This window comes from Cetorhinus maximus, chromosome 3, assembly GCF_964194155.1.
Source record: "Cetorhinus maximus chromosome 3, sCetMax3.hap1.1, whole genome shotgun sequence".
NCBI lineage: Eukaryota > Metazoa > Chordata > Chondrichthyes > Lamniformes > Cetorhinidae > Cetorhinus > Cetorhinus maximus.
Window position 1 is genome coordinate 27,466,574 of NC_135881.1, and position 23,050 is coordinate 27,489,623.

Below are 23,050 nucleotides of genomic sequence, written 5' to 3' on the forward strand. Positions count from 1 at the left end.
TTTGACATGTTACCTGCTACAAATGTGAAATATTAGATGCCAAGTCCTTTCTTCTCATCAGTGCCAATCACTTGGGAACATCATCTTGAGTAAAGTTATTTTAAATTAACTGATATCTCATCAACTCATCAGGACAAATGCAAGAATGCCAAATTTCAAACATTCACAACAATTTATACTACAGGAGAATGAGCGCGGATCGTTTGGCAAATCGATTCTGATTGCCCGAGGCGTTGCCGTGAAGAAAGCAATGGGGAACTATAGGCTCCCCGAGCTCCCGTGTAGTTCAAAAAAGGCACAAGGCTTGAACATATTCCTTTTGTTTGCGGAGAAAGGGCCCCTGCGCATGAATGTATGTCACTTCTAGCAAGTATAAATGAGCGATGTTATGAGCTCGACTAATTATCTTAAATTAGTTATTACTGTAGCTATTAGTGCACTCAAGATTGTTCAGTAAATGCTGCCCAACTGCGGAGTCACATCTAACAGTGGACAATTTGTTTCGGATTTTGCAAGCACAGGCTGATTGTGTAGTGTCTATACTCTGCCTATTACAAAAAACCAAAGGAACATGCTGCTTGTTTCAATCAACCAGTCACTGGGATGTATGGCCTACATATCTGGCGTCACACCAGCACTGAAATTCATATAAGACATTGCTCAATTGGGCAGTAGGCAGAATATCTTTTTGGACTGATGATAGCTTCCCTTTAGTGGAAAATACCACTCACGCTGTCTCTGCATAGAACCATAGAGCTATAGAAAAGTTACAGCACTTCTGGTGGAGGCCATTCAGCCCATCTTGTCCATGCCAGCCCGAGGACACCCAGGTGCCCTTTCTAATCCCACCTTCCTGCACCCGGCCCATAGCCCTGCAGCTTACAGCACTTAAGGTGCAGATCCAGGTACTTCTTAAAAGAGTTTAGAGTTTCTGCCTCTACCACCAACCTGGGCAGTGAATTCCAGACACCCACAACCCTCTGTGTAAAAAAGTTCTTCCTCATGTCCCCCTTACACCTTCTGCCACTTATCTTGAATCTATGTCCCCTGGTTCTAGAAATTTCCACCAAGGGAAACAATTTTATCCTGTCCACTCTATCTATTCCCCTCATAATTTTGTACACCTCAATCAAGTCACCTCTCAGCCTTCTTTGTTCTAAGGAAAGTAACCCCAACCTATCCAATCTCTCCTCGTAGCTACATTTTTCTCACCCTGGCAACATTCTTGTAAACCTCCTCTGCACTCTCTCCAGAGCTATTACACCCTTCCTGTAATGTGGTGACCAGAACTGCACACAATACTCCAGTTGTGGCCTCACCAGTGTTTTATACAATTCCAACATTATATCCTTACTTTTATATTCTATACCTCTGCCAATGAAGGAGAGCATTCCATATGCCTTCTTTACAACCTTGTCTCCTTGAACTGCTGCCTTCAGGGACCTGTGTACTTGTACGCCAAGATCTCTCACTTCATCTACCCCTCTTAGTATATTCCCATTTATTGTGTAATCCCTGTAACTGTTTGACCTCCCTAAATGTATGACCTCACACTTCTCTATGTTAAAATCCATCTGCCAATTTACCGCCCGCTCCACCAACCCATCTATATTGTTTTGGAGATCATGGCTATCCTCTACACTATCCACTACTCGGCCAATCTTCGTGTCATCTACAAATTTTCCAATCGTGCCCCCCACGTTCACGTCCAAATCGTTAATATATAACACAAACAGCAAGGGTCCCAACACCGAGCCCTGTGGAACACCACTTGAGACAACTTTCCATTCGCAAGGGCATCCATCGACCATTACCCTTTGTTTCCTGTTACAAAGCCAACCTTTTATCCAGTTTGCCACATTACCCTGAATCCCATGGGCTTTTACTTTCCTGACCAATCTGCCATGTGGGACCTTGTCAAATGCCTTGCTAAAATCCATCTACACAACATCCACTGCACTACCTTCATCAACCCTTCTTGTCACTTCCTCAAAGAATTCAATCAATTTTGTGAGGCAAGACCTTCTTTTGGCAAATCCTTGCCGACCATCCCTGACTAGTCCATGCCTTTCCACATGACAGTTAATCCTATTTCTCAGGATAGTAATGTGAAATGACTTGCTAACCTCTTGTTTAAATGTTTGAGGCACTTTGCCTTTCCAGAGTAATTTCAGGTAGACCGGGCACTATTCAGGTCTGAAAGTGGCAGTCTATGATCCATTTGTGAGTTTGTGCGATACACAGCACATAATGACCTGCTCAGGATTGCCATTGCCCCACAGGAGAGCTTTGATGCACTCTATTTCTGCCATAGCCATTTGCTCATCTTGCAAGCAAATTGTGATATGTTGGGAAACACATTATCAGTCCAATTCATTGGGGTGAAGGGCCTCCACTTTACAGCCACAGGCATTTAACGCATTTAACAAAAGAAATTATAGCTCTGAAACTCCTTCCATTTCAGCCATTTTTTAAAAATTCATTTACGGGATGTGAGCAACGCTAGCTGGGCCATTGCCCATCCCTAATTGCCCTTGAGAAGATGATGGTGAGCTGCCTTCTTGAACCGCTGCAGTCCCTGTAGTGTAGGTACAACCACAGTGCTGTTAGGGAGGGAGTTCCTGGATTTTGACCCAGCGACGGTGAAGGAACGGCGATATATTTCCAAGTCAGGATGGTGAGTGGCTTGGAGAGGAACTTCCAGGTGGCGGCGTTCCCATGTATCTGCTGCCCTTGTCCTTCTAGATGGTAGTGGTCGTGGGTTTGAAAGGTGCTGCCTAAGGAGCCTTGGTGAATTCCTGCAGTGCATCTTGTAGATGGTACACACTGCTGCTCCTGTGCTTTGGTGGTGGAAGGAGTTAATATTTGTGGATAAGGTGCCAATCAAGTGGGCTACTTTGTCCTGGATGATGTCAAGCTTCTTGAGTGTTGTGGGAGGTGCACTCATCCAGACAAGTGGGAAGTATTCCATCACACTCCTGATTTGTCCCTTGTTGATGGTGGACTGGCTTTGGGGAGTCAGGAGGTGAGTTACTTGTCGCAGGATTCTTTGCTTCTGACCTGCTCTTGTAGCCTTAGCATTTATATGACTGGTCCAGTTCAGTTTCTGGTCAATGGTAAGCCCCCAGGCTGTTGATTTATCTCATCTGTCTCATTTCCTGTGCCTGTGTTTTGACTCCTCACAATCACCTTACAACTATACTGTCTAAACACGGTCTCACAATTAAACACAAATGGCAAGGAGGTTGGGGAGGCTATTTTAACCTAATCCGCCCAGTGGATAACTGACTCCCTCCCTGTTTTACACCTCGACTGAGTTTTAAACCGAATAGGGTTAAAACTGGGGAGAGTCCGATCCAACCCAGTCCCATCAGGCAGGTTAGCTTAAAGTAATCATTTGATTATAGATAGATCCATTTCTGTCTTCATTTCCAATTATGCTTACACTTCCAGCTAACTCATTGCCTGAGTTGACCCGAAATGCACACCGAAGCAGAACACCACTCATCGGGGCTCCTGAGGATGTAAAGGATACCATATAAATGCAAGTTTCTTTTCTTTTCAGTAATGTCAGGGGCTTGCCCAGATGGCTTCCTGAAATTTGTCAAGTGGATTGCTGAAAACCTAGCAAGGATCATGTGGAACATTTCTAGTCTCAACACTTTACACTCTGTGTAATTGTGTACACCTACATAGTTAGCACCGGCTCAGTCTTCCAGTGGAGCTGCAGAATTGAGTGTCAGAAGGCTACAATTGGTAGCTCCCTCAACTGTTGCCACCCATGTAAATCTCTGGTGCCTTCATAAAGTAGCTGAGGTTGTTATCAGTTAAACCCAGTACCTCCTTTGTGCTGTCTGACTTAAACTGAAATGCACACACAGAAAAAGAAATATTTGCATTTATATAGCACCTTTCACAACCTTGGGACATTCCAAAGCACTTAGAGCCGATGAATTACTTTTGAAATAGAGTCAATTTTGCAATGTTGGGAACATGGCTGCCAATTTACACAAAGTAAATTCCCACAAAGGGTAATGCGATGTTGACCAGGTAACTCATTTTAGTAATGTCGATTGAAGAATAAATATTGAGCAGGACACCAGGGATAACTTCCCTGCTCTTCTTTGAAATAGAGCTGTGATATCTTTTACATTCACCTGAGAGAGCACACAGGGTGTCGGTTTAACATCTCATTCAAAGGTTGGCACCAGAGGCTGTGCAGCACCCCCTCAGTATGCACTGGAGTGTCAGCCTAGATTTTTGTGCTCAAATCAGTGGGCTTAACTCTGTTCCTCTCTCTGCAGATGCTGGCAGATCTGTTGAATTTTTCAGCACTTTCTGTTGTTATTATCAGTTAATAATAATGGAGACATTTAACAACATTCTACATATATAAAATTATATTTTTCTGGGACAGATTAGTTGTTAAGTGGTAGTTATTGCTTAGGTTGCCAGTAAGAACCCAATTACGCCTCACTGAACAAGGCTTAACTTATTGTGGAATTTCTATCAGAATGCGAGATGGATTCTTGTCACGTATGTTAATAATGATATAAAGGCACCAACCACCCATAAGGGATTTATTTATTCATTCATTCTAGGCACATGTGAACAGATATACATGGACAGAGAGCTTGAAGACATCAGCAGCAGAGCTGCATCTGCTGTGTTCTGTTCCAGGCCTGAGTGAAACTAAAACAGGATCACATGACGCACTTCCTTTCCAGCGAATGACATACTGCTATCCCTTAAAGGCATATTACAACGGTTCTCACCAGATCAATTGATTTCATTGATTGCTGGCTCTACAGGGCGAGGGGGGACGGCTGTGAGGGAGGGTCCACAGCACAGCCTGTGGTCGAACAGTAATGACAGACTTCAACTTAGGAATGCACTTGTGCCAAACCCTGAAGTGCGTCGGATTCAGAGGAGTAACGATGGTGAATTCTGACAGTTCACCATCAAAAGCCCTGCAAATTGTTGCTGAAGGGTTTGGGTAGGTGGGTTGCTAGATGGAAATGACATTTAAAAACAAATGCAACGTAATAAGATAAAGAGGAAGAAAAATAAGCGGTGGGCATACAAATTAAATGCTTCGAGGCTCTGGCACAGGCTAGGAATCTTCACACGTTGGAGGGTATCTCAGTAAAACAAACAGTGCAATATTTGGCAGCGGTGTGGGAAGTGAATAAGATCTTGGGACTTTTGCCGAAAGGATACATCTCAAATCCCAGGAGGGATAATGATCCCATAGGAAGTATTGGCCTGGCTGATCGTCACACAGGCTTGTCAAAATTACATTTTGCTGGAGAAGCTATAACAGTATCAGCTTCTGTTTCATTTAGTTTTACTTGACATATAGCTCAAATTTCAGGGCATCTTATCAAGGTTTCACACGCAGTTCATGTGGCTTTGAATTTCCTACTTGATGTTCACCAAGACTTCTGTTTCTGTGCCTATTGAATGAAAGCAGCTTAAATCAATGGTTTCCTTTTTTTTTTCACTGAACAGGTCCCCACTCCTGGCACCAGGTGAGGCTCTGTTCTTTCACATAGTACCACAACAGGACTTGCGTAGCTTCATTTACAAGGTCAGGTAATCAATGAAGAAAAACACATATCACAGAGATTTTTTTAATTCTTTCATGGGCTTCACTGGCAAGGTCAGCAATTGTTGCCCGTCAACTGACTGGCTTGGTAGGCCATTGCAGAGGGCAATTAAGATTCAACCACATTACTGCAGCCACCAGGGGGATGGCAGATTTCCTTCCCTAAAGGGGCATTAGTGAACCAGATGAATTTTTAGACAATCAATGATAGTTTCATTATCATCACTGAGGCTAGCTTTATATTCCAGGTTTATCAGCTGAATTCAAATTCTACAAGCTGTTTGGGTGGGATTTGAACTCATGCCCTCAGAGCACAAGCTAGGGTCTACTGGATTACCACGACACCACCATGCCCCCAGATACAAGTTCACCTAGATAGGTCCATTAAGTCTGGTTCAACATGCTTCTGCCCAGATCTGACTTAAGACGTTTTTACAGGAACATAAGTTTTAAGGCAGTCTTGTCCAAATTTTTCACCTGAGGAGCCACATTTCAAAAATTTCCTCACTCAAGCAAATGAGCAAATTTCGGAAAGATGCAAGGTTTGGCACAACATTAAAGATGAATTTTAAAAAAAAAACTGAGGTATGAAAAGAAGCAACTTGCTGAGCAACAAAGAAAACAATATCAAAGCAACCAATTGATGAACAAAAATGAGTAATGTATAAAGAGTCACAGAGTCATAGAGTTATTACACAGCACAGAAACAGGTCCTTTGGCCCATCGTGTCCGTGCCGGCCATCAAGCACCTACCTATTCTAATCCCATTTTCCAGCACTTGGCCCGTAGCTCTGTCTGCTATGGCGTTTCAAGTGCTAAAATACTTCTTAAATGTTGTGAGGGTTCCTGCCTCTACCACCCCCTTGGGCAATGTGTTCCCGATTCCAACCACCCTCTGGGTGAAACAATTTTTCTTCAAATCCCCTCTAAACTTCCTGCCCCTCGCCTTAAATCTATGATCATTGACAGCTCCGCTAAGGGGAAAAGTTTCTTTCTATCTACCGTATCTATGCCCCTCATAATTTTGTATACCTCTATCAGGTCCCCACTCAGCCTTCATTATCAGCACTGAGACTAGCTTTATATTCCAGGTTTATCAGCTGTCTCCCCGACTCTGGCCCCCTCACGCCCCGCTCCCGCTCGCCTGGGCCCCGCTCCTGTTCCCCCAGTCCCTGCCCTGGCTGCCTCGCACCCTGCTCCCGCTCACCTGAGCCCCGCTCTGGCTCCCTCACGCCCCATTTAGGCTACCATTTGCCCTGCTCTGACTTGCCTGGGCACTGCTCCAGCTCCTTCATGCCCCACTCTTCGCCCTCGCTCTGTGGGCCCCGGAGCTTACCTTAAAAACTTACCTTCCCACAGGCTGGTTTCTTTCTGCATTTGCTGCTGACTGGGCTCACTCATGAGCCTCTGATTGGCTGAGCAGCTTTGCAGCGTTTTTCAAATATAAGTTCAACAAATTGGTCCAACCAGTTTGGCAGGGTTGGCTGAGTCCGTAGGCCTCAGAGGGCTGCAATGTGGCCCATGGGTTGGATAAGCTTGTTTTAAGGTGATTGAAAGATTTGATGGGGTAGATAGAATCTATTTCCTCTGGTGGCGGGGTCCAGAATGAAGAGACATAATCACAAAATTAGAACTAGGCTGTTCAAGGATGATGTCAGGAAGCACTTCTTCAAACAAAGGATAGTGAAAATCCGGAACTCTCTCTCTCAATAAGCTGTTGAGGCTTTTGAAAACTTCAATTGAAAACTTCAAGGTTATTAAAGGATATGGAGTCAAGGTGGGCAATGGGCAACCATGAATTAATAGAATGATTGAATAGACTCAAAGGGCTGAATGGCCTAGTCCTGATATTTTGGCCAGAATTTCATGCTCCCCAGCCGGTGGGTTTTTAGGTGGTGTGGGGAGCATGAAATTGAAGGGACGAGATTCCCTCTGGGCTCCCGCCCGCCCCGACCATGCAACAGTTTTATGCTGGGCTGGCAAGGACTTGAACGGGAAGCCGGCCCTTGCCCCTGTTGAGGCCAATTATTGACCACTTAAAGGCTGTTTCCTGCCCAGCCTCAAATTTTAAGCAGGTGGGAGGTTTTACTTGTTGTGGTGGAAGTCCGAGAAAGAACAGGCCTAGTTCTTGGGCGGGAATGGTGAAGGACAGGGTGCCTCCAACAGAAGCCCCCTTCTGACTGCCGACCCCCCGCCCCCCCACCCACCACTTAACATCCAGTGGCCACCGGACCTCTCTCTCCACCCGCCCACCCACCACCTCCCATCCTGCCTTTCCCTGACAACCCGGTCACCCCCTTTGCGCCCCCACAAGCCTTCCCTATCCTCCCCGTCCTGGGACCCCTTAAACTTACCTTGTCCTCTGGTCCCGGGACTTAGGCTCAGGCATGTTGGAGCACTTCCTCTTCAGTCCACTACAGCTCTTGTCGCTGCAGGAACTGGAGAGCTTCTGGCCCATCAGATTAGCTGGCAGCTCTCTAAGGTGGGACTTCCTCCCAAGTGAGGGGCGGAAGTCCCGCCTGCAGCCATTTAATGCTCATTTGAGTCAGCGGGGAACACAGGAAGGGAGACCCCGCCATCTGAGAAATTCAGGCCTATGTTCCCAGGTATTGTTGCAAAGTGCCTGGGTATTAGTCTATTGCTTCTAGTATAGAGAGGTTGCCCATCAATTTCCTGTTTACAATCAATTTATTAATCTTAAAATGATATTCCTTAAATTATAAGGTGGTCAGTGATGTGGTTGATTTATCTGGATTAACTGCATCAAGCCTCTTTGTAATTTACACTCCAGAGTGGATGAAACATTAGCGAGCAGCTCTGAGCAATATCAAGGGGGTCAGATGGTCAGGGTGTAAGGAATCCGCCTAGCCAAACATACCATTTCTCCCTGTCAATTCCCCTTATTTAATCTGGGGCCCAGATGTATCTCAGTTGACATTGTGGTTAAGTTAAATGGAGTGAAGTAGGTCATTTGAGCACAAGTCACTGGGCGGGAAGCACACAGGGTCGGAGCCAGTGACTTCAATATCAGTGGGTGGATTAAATTAACATTGTCTCATATTGAGTCAGATAGCCAGTAGAGTTTGAGAGCTGGATCCACATTCAAAATGCACATACAAGTTACACAAGTGTACATCAAATAGCAGAAGATGGATGTTATTTACCTCAGCCACCTCCCCCTCCCACTCCCCCTAGTTAGTGTCAATCATTTTGCTGATTGCAAGCAGAGCAGCAGTGTTTTTGGTATCGCCGGAAAAAGTAGCTCCTCCATTAAATGTTTGAGGTGGGCTCCGTCACTGCACCTCATCTGCCTGATTTAAATTAAGCCAGTAAGCTACTTTATTAATTTCCCAGTAAAGTAAAAGATTGTTCTCTAACATATGCACTCTGTAATTGGAATTACTTGACATAGGGAAGTGTTAAATTTATATGAGTGTCTCGCAACTGCTCTGCAATGCTGCTATTGACCTCAGAAATCAATGCAAAAGATGTACATGAATCCTTCTGGTCTTTGGATCCATCGCGAGGATAATTTTGTCCAACCCAGGTAGTTAGCCAGAATTAATCAAACATCTTGGTGATAAATGACTCCCCCCTCTATCGCTCGCATCAGGATGCCCGGGTCACCAGTGTCAGCAGTCCAGATGTAAATAAGCTTTATTTCCTTTTCAATGACTTTTCTCAGAGGTTGTGGCTAAATGAATCTAGGGAAAACTCCCTACCCAAACTGTTAATGACAGCAAGACAATATGCCATGTTTGCTATTTGGTAAAAATGAGATCCAACAAGAGTTACAAATTTCTCTGCAAACACAAGTCCGAAAGATGTTCTGGTTCTGCTTATGATGCCACTCACACATGGTGCCCAGAGGAAATGACCCCCAACCCCCTACACCCAGACTTAAACATCGATATGCCACTCATGATGGATTAGCTGAAGCCTCACTAACTCATGGACAAGTACAAATGCTTTGTTTTAAAGGTCAGTCATTGACATTTATCAATACCATGAAGGCACAATTTGAAACAAAGGAAGATAAAGGGATATATGGAGTAGCAGGACAATGAGGTTCATTTTGATTCAGCAAAGAGTTGTTTGCCCCAGGTACAATGATTTGAATGGCTTCTGCCATATTTTGGGACTTACCATCATTTTTGTACAATCTTGAGAATGAGTTAAGTTTCAGTGTTGTTTCAAAATAAAGCAATGAAAAGGACTGGCATTTACATATATTGGGGTATGGTAGTTTAGTCACTATGTTACGAGATTAGAACTCCCAAGGCCTGTCTAATAATCCTGAGAATGTAGGTTCGAATCTTAGCATGGAACTTTGATATTTTTAAATTCAATTTTTAAAAATCTGGAAATAAAAATCTGTTATCCATAAAAGTGACCATGAAACTTTGGGTTGTTGCATAAACACCCAACTGGTTTAGGCCAAGAAATCTAATGTTCTTATTCTGCCTGTCTGCAATTCCACACAAACATGGTGTCTCTTAACAGCCTCAGAAGTGGTCTAGTCACTCAATTTCAAACCAGTTCGAGACAAAGGGCAACCATTACCTTCATGGAGCAACTAAGGATGAGCAACAAATCCTGGGCTTGCCAGTGATGCCCACAGCTGAGGATAAATAAATGTAACTCCTTTTACAACATCAAAATGTTCTAAAGAGCTTTTCAAGTGAAAAAAACTGCTATTGTAGGGAAATACGGCGGCTAATTTGCACACAACAAAGCCCCAAACACAACCATCAGATAAATGACCTGCCAATCTGTTTTAAAGATGTTTAAGGAATAACTATTGATCAGAACAGCACAGAGATCTGCTCTTCCTTTAATCCAGATGGATATTCAAAGAAAGAGGAAATAGGAAAAATAAACAATCAATCGAAAAGGAAACGGTGACAGGGGACCAGTCAACAGCCAACATACCTTCAAAAACAGAGCTTGAACTAATCCAAGCAATGTAGACCAGTTAGCTTATCAGCAGAGGGAGTAAAGATACTAGAATCGCGAGATAGAGAACATAATAAAAATGGCATAGATTTCTAAATGATAGATTGTGTTAAAACAACCTTATTGAATTCTCCAAAGGAATAGTAAATATAGACAGGATTTATATGATAATCATGGAGAGATATTTGCCCGGGATATTTAGGTGCAAAGGATTCTCCAAGGTGGCCAAGTTGGGGCCTTGAACTACAATACTTAAGTACAAGGGAACAGTGTGCAATGGTAATTGAACTGAACTAGTAATCCAGAGGCCCAGGCTAATGCTCTGGGACAAAAGATTACTCCCACCAGGGCAGCTGGTTACATTTAAATTAAATTAATTAATTCATCTGGAATTAAAAGCCACTCTCAGTAATGGTGACCTAAAAACTATTGGATTGTCATAAATATCCAACTGGTTCACTGATGCCCTTGCCCAGCTTGGCCTATATTTGGCTCTAGACCTACTGGCTGGGCCAGAGGGCTCATCTCTCTCGCCCAGCAAGCCGTGTTGTACCAAACTGCTATGGGAAAGTTGAAAAACAATAGAACTGTATGGATCACTCGGAAACGACAATGGTACACCATGCCCAGTTGACCTTGCAAAGTCCACCTTACTAACCACTACAAGATGCACTGCAGAAACTCACCAAAACTCCTTCGACAGCACCTTCCAAACCTGTGACCTCTACCACCCAGAAGGACAAGGGTAGCAGATGCATGGGAAAAACCATCTGCAAGTTCCCCCAAGCCACTCGCCATCATGACTTGGAAATATATCGCTGTTCCTTCACTGCTACTGGATCAAAATCCTGGAACTCCCTTCCTAACAGCACTGTGGGTGTACCTACACCACGTGGACTGCAGCGGTTCATGAAGGTGACTCACTACCACCTTCTCAAGGGCAGTTAGGAATTGGCAATAAATGCTGGCTTAGTCAGTGAGGCCCACATCCCGTGAAAGGATTTAAAAAAATTTGGGGTTTTCTGCGAAAATTGGGATAGCTGCCCCACAGACTGGTCAAGCAACAGCTTGACAATCATACTCACCAAATCATATCTTAGGGCGGAATCATCCCAGAGTTGCACTAAGTGTGGTAGCGGGCAGCCAAAAGAACGTTTTACCTGCTGGCCGCAATGGCGGCTCCTCACGCCGTATCATCCCAATACTGCCTCATTAATCACGCATTCCCGGGAAACATGCCATTTTGATGGCAGGCGGGATCTGATTCACCCGTCACGCCATCACCTCACTGCTTCATCAGGCCGGACGCCACATTTAAAATGCAGCTGCCCGTCCGCCTCTCAGTGCTTCCAGCCCAGGACTGCTGCACAGAAGACATGGGACGGAACCTTACGGCAGTGGGATTTTATGTTCCCGCCGAAGTCAATGGAGCTAAGAATGGCTCGCTGCATTTTATACTCCCATTCCCACCCCGATAGGACCGTAAAATTCTGGCCATGGCGCCGCCAGGTTTAGTGACACATCCCTCGAGCGCCTTTTGGATGTTGTGGAGGTCTGGCGTGACTCTGGCCACAGGAGGGGCAGCAATATTACCACTCTGCATTGGTAGGCGATGGCAGTGGTGATCAGCAGCAATGCTGCACACAAGAGGTTGGCCATCCAATGCAGGTAGAGGATGAATGATATCATCCGTGCTGCCAGGGTACGGCAATCATCCCATCACTCTAAACTCACACACTCATGCCCATCACACATTCACTGGCATCTCACTCACTGCCAGCTCAAGGGACACCACTACTCACTCTCTCATACACACACCCTCACATCTCCATCTGACCTCATCTCCTCTATGGACTTCCTCCTCAGCCCTCACCATCTTGAAACCACTAGCACAGATCAACTTGTGCCCCCACACATACCCAGGGATACCCCCCTTCCCCAGTACAGCCCTCGTCCTGAAGCCTCTTCCCTTGCCTGAGGCCACTTCTCCCCCTTCTCCAAGAAAGCCCTAGCCCTGCAGCCGTTGAAAAGCCACCCATGTCTTATGGCTGCTCCGGCAAATATAGGCCTGCCCGTGAGCTCCCGTAAGAGTGCTGTGGTTCTGTCTGTGAAGCCTGGCGCTGATGACTGCGTGTGCTGCCCGAAGCAAGGTTGCAAACAAACCTCGAAGTCCCAAGCGAAGTGCAGCCCGCCAGATGCACGTTGCTTAAGTACAGTTGTGAAACACGTAGGCATGCAACCACACTGACGTGCTCAGATGATCCAGTGTCGGGGGAACAGTTCTGGTGAGCTGGGCTTATAATGATCTGCAGACGTATTACAATTAAGTTCCCAACGTCCAATGGTGGGAAACACAGCCTGCCATTGACGGGCAGAGCGGAGAATTGCAAACTGGTTTCACGACATGGTGAAACTGATTTTTGGTCTTCTCGGCATATTGTCTGCTCACACCGCTGAACACGCCCGACGCCAACGGCAGGTAAAATTCTGCCCTTGGAGACCCCCGGGCTTGTCCAGAGGCCACCAGAGGTAGCGGCACAGTGGTATATAGTTGGGAGGGAGTTACCTTGCGAGTCCTCAACGTTGAGTCCGGATCCTATGAAGTCTCCTGACAGCAGGTCAAACAATGGCATGGAAACATCCTACAGATTATCACCTACTATCAACTGATGTATCAGTACTCCTCCATGTTGAAAATCACATGGAAGAATCACTGAGAGTGGCAAGGCCACAGTATTTACTCTGGATGGGGTCTCGAATGCCCATCATCAACAGTGGCTCGGTATCACTACTGAGCTGGCCGAGTCCTGAAGAACGTATCTCCTGGAGTGGACCTGCGCAGGTGGTGAAGGAACCAACAAGAGGGAAAATCCTCCTTGACCTTGCCCTCACTGATCTACTTGTCGCAAATGCATCTGTCCATGATAGCATTCACAGGATGGTTTTAGTGCATAAGGAGGCCATACATCCCATCATGTCTGCTCTGGCTCTCCAAATGAGCAATTCACTTTGTGTCATTCACCCACCATATCCCCATAACCTTGCACTTCCTTTCCTTTCAGATAACAGTCCAATTCTCTTTTGAATGCTTCAGTTGAACCTGCATCCACCACACTCTGAGGCAGTGTATTCTAGACCTTTACCAATCGCTGCATGAAAAAGATTTTCCTCACGTTAATTCTGCTTCTTATACCAATTACTTTAAATCTGTGTCCTCAATCCTTTCACAAGTGCTAACAGTTTCTCCCTATCTACTCTGTCCAGACTCCTCATGATTTTGAACACCTCTATCAAGTCTCTTGTCAGCCTTCTCTTCTCCAAGGAAAACAGTCCTAATTTCTCCAATCTATCTTCACAGCTGAAGTTCCTCATCTCTGGAACCAATCTTGTAAATCTTTTCTGCACTCTCTCTAGTGCCTTTACATTAAATGCGGCACCCAGAATTGGACTCCAGTTGAGACTGAACTAGTGTCTTATACAAGTTAAACATAACTTCCTTGCTCTTGTATTGTATGCCCCTATTAATTAAGCATAAGATTCTGCATGCGTTACTAATCACTCTCTCAACCTGTCCTTCCACCTATAGTGACTTATGTACATATACACCCAGGACCCTCTTCACCTGCATCTCCTTTAGAATTGTACCCTTTATTTTGTACTGTCTCTCCACGTTCTTCCTACTAAGATGAATCACTTCACATTTCTCTGCATTGAACTTCATCTGTCCCCTGTTTGCCCAGTCCACCAACCTGTCTATGCCATTTTGAAATTCTACACTATCCTCCTCACAGTTCACAGTGCTACAAAGTTTTGTAAGATACACAAACTTTGAAATTGTGCCCTGTACACCAAGGCCTAGGTGATTAATAAATATCAGGAAAAGCAGAGATCCCAACACTGACCATTGGGAACTCTAGTCCAAACCTTCCTCCAGCTCAAGAAAACATCCATTGACCACCACTCTCTATTTTCTGTCACTCAGCCAATTCCGTACCATGTTGCTAGTGACCCTTTTATTGCATGAGCTCTAACTTTGCTCACAAGTATGTTGTGTGACGCCATATCAAACATATTTTGGAAGTCTATGTACAGCACATCAATGGCGTTGCCTCTCTGTTATCTCTTCAAAAAACTCCAGCAAGTTAGTTAAACATGATTTTCCCTTAAGAAATCCATGATGGCTTTCTTTAATTAACCCGCACTTGTCCGTGCGGCTGTTAAATTTGTTCTGAATTATTGTTTCTAGAAGTTCCCCACCACTAAAGTTGACTGTTTTGTAGTTGCTGGGCTTATCTTAACACCTTTTTTTTTGAATAAGGGAGTAACGTTTTCAGCCCTCCATTCTCCGAGTCTAAGGAAGACTGAAAAATTATGGCCAGTGGTTCCACAATTTCAGCTTCCACTTCCCTCAGTTTCCTTGGATGCACTTCATCTGGTCCTGGCTTTATCGACTTTAAGTACAGTCTATCCAATAACTCCTCCTTATTAATTTTAAACTCTGCAATTGTCTGAACTACCTCCTCTTTCACCATGGCCTGGGTAGCATCTGCTTCCCTGGTAAACACAAGTGAAAGTATTCATTTAATAGCTCTGCTAAGTCCCCTGCCTCCATGTGTAAATCCACTTTTTGGTCCCTAATCGGCCCTACTCCCCCTTTTACCACCCTTTTACTATTTATATGGCATTAGAAGACTTTAGGATTTCCTTTTATGTTGGCTGCCACTCTCTTTTCATACCCCCTCTCTGCTTTTCTTATTTATTTTTTCACCTCCCCTATGAACTCAGCCTGGTTTTCAACAGTATTTTCTATCTGACATGCCATAAGCACAACTTTTCTTCTTTATCTTAATTTCTATCTCTTTTTTCATCCAGCAAGCTCTGATTTTGTTTGCCTTACAATTCCCTTTTGAGGGAATATGCCTTGACTGTGCCTGAAATATCTCTTCTTTGACAGTAGCCCATTGTCCAGCTACCGTTTATCCTGCCAACCTTTGGCTTCAATTTATTCGATGCAGATCCGTTCTTACCCCATTGAAGTTGGCTTTCCCTCAGTTAATTATTTTCACTCTGGATTTCTTCGTCCTTTTCTGTACCAAAACCTAATGATACCACTGATAATAATGATGCCTAATGATACCTAATGTTATCATCGTCCCCTAAATACCCTACTGACACTTGATCTACTGGCCCACCTCATTCCCAAGAACCAGGTCCAGCAATGCTTCCTTTCTCATTGGATTGGAAACATACTGCCATAGAAAAATTTTCTGAATACATTTTAGGAATCATGCCCCTCACTTCCCTTTACACTAACATTATTCCAGTCTATATTCGGGTAATTAAAGTCCCCCATTATGATTACCGTACAATTTTTGCAGCTCTCTGTAATTTCCTTGCAAATTTGTTCCTCTATATCCTTCCCTATTGGTGGGGGTGACCATTGTCCAGTCCTTGTGGATATAAGTCCCGTTGCCACACTGGGGATACTGTCAATTGGGCTGTGTGGCACTACCATTGTGTTAAATGGGATTAAATCAAAACAGATCTAGCAACTCAAAACTGGACATCCATGAGGCACTGTGGGCCACCAGCAGCAGCAGAATTGTATTTAACCACAATCTGTAACCTCATAGCCTCCATATCCTTCAATCTTCCATTACCATCAAACCGAGGGTCAACCCTGGTTCAATGAAGAGTGCAGAGGTGCACGCCAGGGACAGCACCAGGCATACCTAAAAATGAGGTGTCAAACTGGCCAACCCACAACACAGGACTACATGCATAATCAGCAGAAGCAGTATGCGACAGACAAGGCTAAGCAATCCCACAACCAACGGATCAGATCTAAGCTCTGCAGTCCTACTACACCCAGTCGTGAATGGTGGTGGACAATCAAGCAGCTAACAGGAGGAAGAGGCTTCACAAATATCCTCATCCTCAATGATGGAGGAGCCCAGCACATCAGTGCAAAAGATAAGGCTGAAGGCATTACCATCACTGAATCCCTCACCATCAATATCCTGGGGGTTACCATTGACCTGAACCTTAACTGGACCAGAAATATAAATACTGTGGCTACAAGAGTAGGTCAGAGGTGAGGAATCCTGCAGAGAGTAACTCACCTCCTGACTCCCTAAAGCTTGTCCACTATCTACAAGGCACAATGCAGGAGTGTGATGGAATACTCTCCACCTGCCTGGATGAGTACAGCTCCAACAACACTCAAGAAGCTGGACACCATCAGGACAAAGCAGCCCACTTGATCGGCACCCCATCCATCACCTTCAATAACCACTCCCTCCACCACTGACGCACAGTAGCAGCAGCATGTACCATCTACAAGATGCACCACAGCAACTCATCAAGGTTCCTTAGACAGAACCTTCCAAACCCGCAATCTCTACCAGTTGGAAGGACAAGGGCAGCAGATGGATGGGAACACCATCACCTGCAAGTTCCCCTCCAAGCCACACACCATCTTAACTTGAAGCTTTTAAAAAATTATTCATTCATAGGATGTGGGCTTCGCTGGCTGGCCCAGCATTTATTGCCCATCTCTAGTTGCCCTTGAGAAGATGGTGGTAAGCTGCTTTCTTGAACCACTACAATCCATGTGGCATAGGTACACCCTCAGTGCTGTTCGGAAGGGAGTACCAGGATTTTGACCCAGCGACAGTGAAAGAATGGCAGTATATTTTCAAGTCAGGGTTGTGAGTGACTTGGAAGGGAACTTCCAGGTGGTGGTATTCCCATATATCTGCTGCCATTGTCCTTCTAGATGGTAGTGGTCATGGGTTTGGAAGGTGCTGTCGAAGGAGCCTTGGTGAATTCCTGCAGTGCATCTCTTGGATGGTATACGCTGCTGCTAATGTGCATCGGTCATGGAGGGAGTGAATGTTTGTGGATGTGGTGCCAATCAAGCCGTTCCTTTACTGCAGTTCCTTCATTGTCGTCGGGCCAAAATTCTGAAACTCCCTTCCTAACAGCACTGTGGGTGTATCTACACCACATGGATTGCAGCAGTTCAAGCATTCAGCTTACCACCACCTCCTCAAGGGCAATTAAGAATATGCAACAAATGCTGACCAAGCCAATGAAGCTCACATCTCTTGACGGAATATTTAAAAGAAATCAGCTAAACAAAATAAGTGACAGCCATTTGCTGGTTCATTCCCCAGGACAATGTCTTGACTAATCAGTGTCAAGCCTCTTGGTTTAAATTTCAAACAATGCTTGACAGTTAACTGTCAGTCACCATCAACTGGTACACTGTCCATGACAACACCTCTACCAATCAGATTCCACTTGCCAACCAATCAGCACTCTCTTCTCATTTAGTATAAAATTGTTGTTTCCCCTGACATTGGCATTTTCTTGCGAATTGTCCTGATGAGTGCAAGATGAAAAGCTTTGACAAGAAAATCATTTTTCAGCAGTACTCAAGTTCTATATTACCAAATGACAATTCGAACATTGTTTTCAATATTATGCACATAACTTTATTATAGCAATCAAATAATATGCAGTAGATGAAGGTGGAAGATTGACATGCAGGAAAAGACCAGCTGGTCCAACAAGACTGCCCAGACCTTGATGGTTGGAGTTATCAAGGTTCGACACATCCTTATCTCACCTCTTCCCCCCACCCCCACCCCTCACTCCAGCTGTGTAATATCCTGGGAGAGACAAATAAAAAAGAGAAAACACAGGACCAATAAGGGAAATAATACTCTGTAAAATTCCTCTCTAAGCCCCTCAGGCGATCACACAGACCCAGTGTTCTCCATAAAGGCATTCTCTATAACATTTCCAGTACAGTAATGTGCAAAATCTGTCACATTTAAACGCCAGACTGTGAACACATGCTGGCATGTGCCTAAGTTTGCATTCAGTGTAAAGAAAGACTAAAATTTATATGACACATCAAGATGTCCCCAAGCACTTTACAGCCAATGAAGTGCTTTTGAAGTGTAGTCACTTGTGATGTTGGAAATGCAGCACACAGTAAGGCCTCACAGCAATGTGATAATGACCAGATAATCTGCTTTGTTTTAGTCAGGTTTGATGAGAGATAAATATTGGCTTGGGACACTGGGGAAAACTCTGTTGTTCTACTTCAAAACAGTGTTGTGGTATCTTTTACATTCACCTCAGAAGGAAGCTAGGGCCTCAGCTGAATGTCTCATTCATAAAATGACACCTCTGACAGTTTAGCACCCCCTCAGTGCTGCACTGGAGAGTCAATCTGGATAACCTGCTCAAATCTTTGGAGGGGGACTTGGATCTGTGACCTGCTGGGTGAGATGCAAGAGTGCAACCAGCTGAGCCACAGTTTCATCTGAAAACCTAAACAACAAATTTTCAGATGATCTAAGTCTTTGGATAAAAACAAAAAGCTAAAAGCTACTGCGGATGCTGGAAATCCAAAACAAAAACAGAATTACCTGGAAAAACTCAGCAGGTCTGGTGCTGCCAGACCTGCTGAGTTTTTCCAGGTAATTCTGTTTTTGTTTAAGTCTTTGGATAATTGTCTTTGAATATTTTTCCCAGTGCTACTTTTAATGTTTTAATTCTAGGTTCAGTTCATTTGTTTGATTGGTAGTTTCAAAGCCACCTTATCTTTCGTGCTGTTCAGATTGAAATGAATTCTCTCAAATTCCTCTCAAGCTATAGCAGAGCTAGAATAATCATTGAGTTGATGAATTGTTTGAAGCAGTCACTAACTCACTGTTGAAACAATGGGGAAACATCGGAACCAATCATATTTGAGGCAGTTTTTAATGTTTTATCTTGATGTCTGAAGTAGTTAGCAGATTCAGACACAAGTATCAACAATCAACTTTCTTTATTTCAGATATTAATTAGAACAAACATGTAGACAATGCCAAGATATGAATGGACAATATTCAGGATTGGGCTGATCAGTGGCAATTACATTGCATGCCACACAACTGCCAGGCAGTGACCATCTCAACAAGGGAGAATCTAACCACCTCCTCATGATGTTCAACGGTATCACCATTGCTGAATCCCCCACCTTTAATATGCTGGGGATTAACATTGACCAGAAACTGAACTGGACTAGCCATATAAATACTGTGGCTACAAGAGCAGATCAGAGGTTGGGAATTCTACAGCGAGTAACTCACCTCCTGGCTCCACAAAGCCTGTCCACCATCTTCAAGGCACCAGTCAGGATTGTGATGGAATACTCTCCAATTGCCTGGATGAGTGCAACTCTAACAACACTCCAGAAGCTCAACTGTTTGATTGGCACCCCAACCACCAACATAAACATTCATTCACCCCACCACCGGCATACAGTGCGTACCATCGACAAGATGTGCTGCAGCAATTCACCAATGCTCTTTCAACAGCACCTTCCAAACCTTTGACCTCTACCACCTTGAAGGACAAGGGCAGCAGACACATGGGAACACTATCACCTACAAGATCCCCTCCAAGTCACACATCATCTTGACTTGGAACTATATGTCAATCCTTCTTTGGGTCAAAATCCTGGGACTCCCTTACAAACAGCACTGTGGGTATACCTACACCATATGGACTGTCGTGGTTTAAGAAGGTGGCTCACCACCACCTTCTCAAGGACAATGAATGCTGGCCTTGCTAGCGACACTCACATCCCATGAATGAGTAAAGAAACAAGCAAACAGCTTATTATGGTTAAATTCAACACCTGCTTCACCCATCACTGACTAATTTTGAGAAGGAGTCCTTCAATAGATGTTAGGTCCCTAATGAACAAATTCAAGGGGCCTAATGCCTGTTTTACGCTTCTGTAGTTCATCCAATATTTGAGCAAATTGGGGATGCCTACTGCTCAACTGACATGATTTTCTTTCATCTTATGTATGAAAAATGGGCAGAAAGCATAATATTTTCTATCCTGGTATCTCTGAAGCACTGCACATGTTAGAGAGGCAGAATGGATAAGGTTTATTGCTTGTGGTTCAAAGATCAATACAAACAGCTCCAGCTTTGGGCTAGGATTTTCCGGCGGTCGGGAGGGCTTGGCGGGTGGGCCTGGGAGCAGTTGGGAATCCGAACGCCGCCTGCGATTGGGCTCCGAGTGCGATTTCACACTGGCAGGCTAATTAACGGTGAGTTAGTGTGAAACGCGCGCTCAGCGCTGCCAGGGTGGGGGTGGGAGGACCGCGAATGCAGAGGTTTGTGCGTACGCGTGGGTGCACTCCCTGAAGCACATAGCTGCCTCAGGGAACTGAAGGTTTTTAAAATAAAAAAGAAGAGATTGAAAATAATGAAAGCATGTCCCCTCGCGTGACTCACATGAGCAGGGACATGTTAAATATGAGTGTTAAAAGGTTTTTTTAAAAAAATTACTGGTTGAAACCTCATCCCGCCTGTGGATGAGGTTTCGCCAAAAATGCAAAGGCCGCTTGGCCTTTTTGCCCACCCGCCAACTGAACGGTTGGACAGGCAGCGGAAAATTTGAATCAATTACTTCATTAAGGGCCTTAGTAGACCGCCTAATTGTCGGCGGCTGTGCTGCCAGCTCCTGTGTGCGCCCACCGACCAAAACATCACGTGAGTGTGCGATGATGTCGGGACACTTGCCCGACATCATCGCGCGTCCTTTTACGCTCGTTTGGGTCAGGCGCACGCCCGCCAAGTGCAATATTCTGCCCCTGGTCTCAGGTTATATAATCACGCAAATGCAAGTAGATCACAGCCTTCTAAGCCATAGATTTGTTTTAATTGACATCCTAACCTGCTGACAACACCGTTTTATTAAGAATATTCTGAGTGAATTTATTGTTTGAAATAGCATGAAACATTCAGTGGGAGGTTTGTATACCATCACCTAAAACATTCCAAGCTACAATTACAATGATAGCTCACAAGGAAATTTAGAACGTTAGACAAGCTTTGAATATTATAAATCTACATTAAATTTTTCAGCCAAATATCAATAATTCTTTATACCTAAATATTCAGAATTGCTGAATGCTTTGACTTAGAATCCCATTTGATAACTTATTCTGGACACAGTGCATGTGCCCTCAAACCCAGGAGCCAAAATTTCATCTATGCACAAAACGTCCAAAAATATAGTGTGCCCAGCATGAACAACAAACTTCATATTCTGTACCACCAGAAATAGTAACTCTGTATTTCTTTGAATTTCACCCTAAGAAATAAAAGCAGGTTCATGCACCATGGAACCACTGCCACTCTCCCGGGACGGCACTTCAGCAACCCGGGTAGTTGCAAATATCTAATTCATGGTTCATGTGTTTTAGCATGCAGCTTTTGCTTTGGGGAATTAAAATTTGACTGTACGAAATGAGATAAATGCAATTAAATGAAACTTGGAGTCAATTACATTTCAGAGGTTAACTGCTAGAAAATTAGGATCATAAACAGCAGGTGGGTTTACTTAACTAAAGAACTGGAGACATGAAGGCTACAGTTCTTCCAAGAAGTGCATTCCAGAGAGAAGTTTTTATACCGGGGGTTAGAGCTAAATTAGTTTAAATGTGTTAAGTGAACCCTGAAAGGTTATAAAACTCATTTATTCCATCAGATCAAAGAGGAAATTGTAAATGAGGGCTGATTAATCTAAAGGTTGGTTTGAGGACAGCCCAAAGCAGGCTACATCATCATGGAGATGGGTAGATCTTAGGGAAGTTCTCCAGATTTAATTTATTTGGTTATTTGCTGGGGGAGTGTTAGTTGCAGTTTGGACCTCATATGGTTTGCAGCTCACTGGGAGAAGACAGCCAAAGTACATGACAGTTAGATAGACCTGCACTGTAAGCGGAGTAAAACAATTAACTTCATCATTCACCATGTGGAATGCTGATGAGGCTTAATCTCAGTTTGAATGTTGTGCGGGAACAGAAGCTGGATGATTGCCTAGTTTGAAATTAGCGGAATAATCTATAATGGGTCTCACGGAATCTTGTACCAAAGAAAGCAACAAGCAGATTAACTTGGAAGTATTGGAAAAGTATTCAGAAGAAAGGACTGAAGCATTGACAGTCAAGAGATGGTATTTGAAAGTTTTGCCTCTGTGAATAGCTGGAACTGATGACAATTCTCCAGAGGACTATGGCACACTTATGGATGGTCCCTACAGAAGTAAATAAGCTCAAGTTGAATAAGATAATTCTTAGGGGAAGTAAGAGGTAAACGTGAATCAATAACATACATAGTTATAAACCATATTGTTAAGTTAATAGTGCTTGTTTTATTTAGGTCTTTCATGTACAATAAAGTTTGTTTAGTTTTAACAAAGTGAAATTTTGTGGTGTAGCTCTATTGGTTAAAATGAGGTGTTTGGATTTCTCCTTAAATGTTAAAGGTTCTTAACCGGATTGTAGCAAAATTGAAGGCTCATCCTGGATTTCGAATCCACAGACTTACACAAGGTTCACTGGGAAATGTGCTAAAGTTTAAGATGACAAGATTCCACAGCGAACTTTTATTGTATTTATTAAG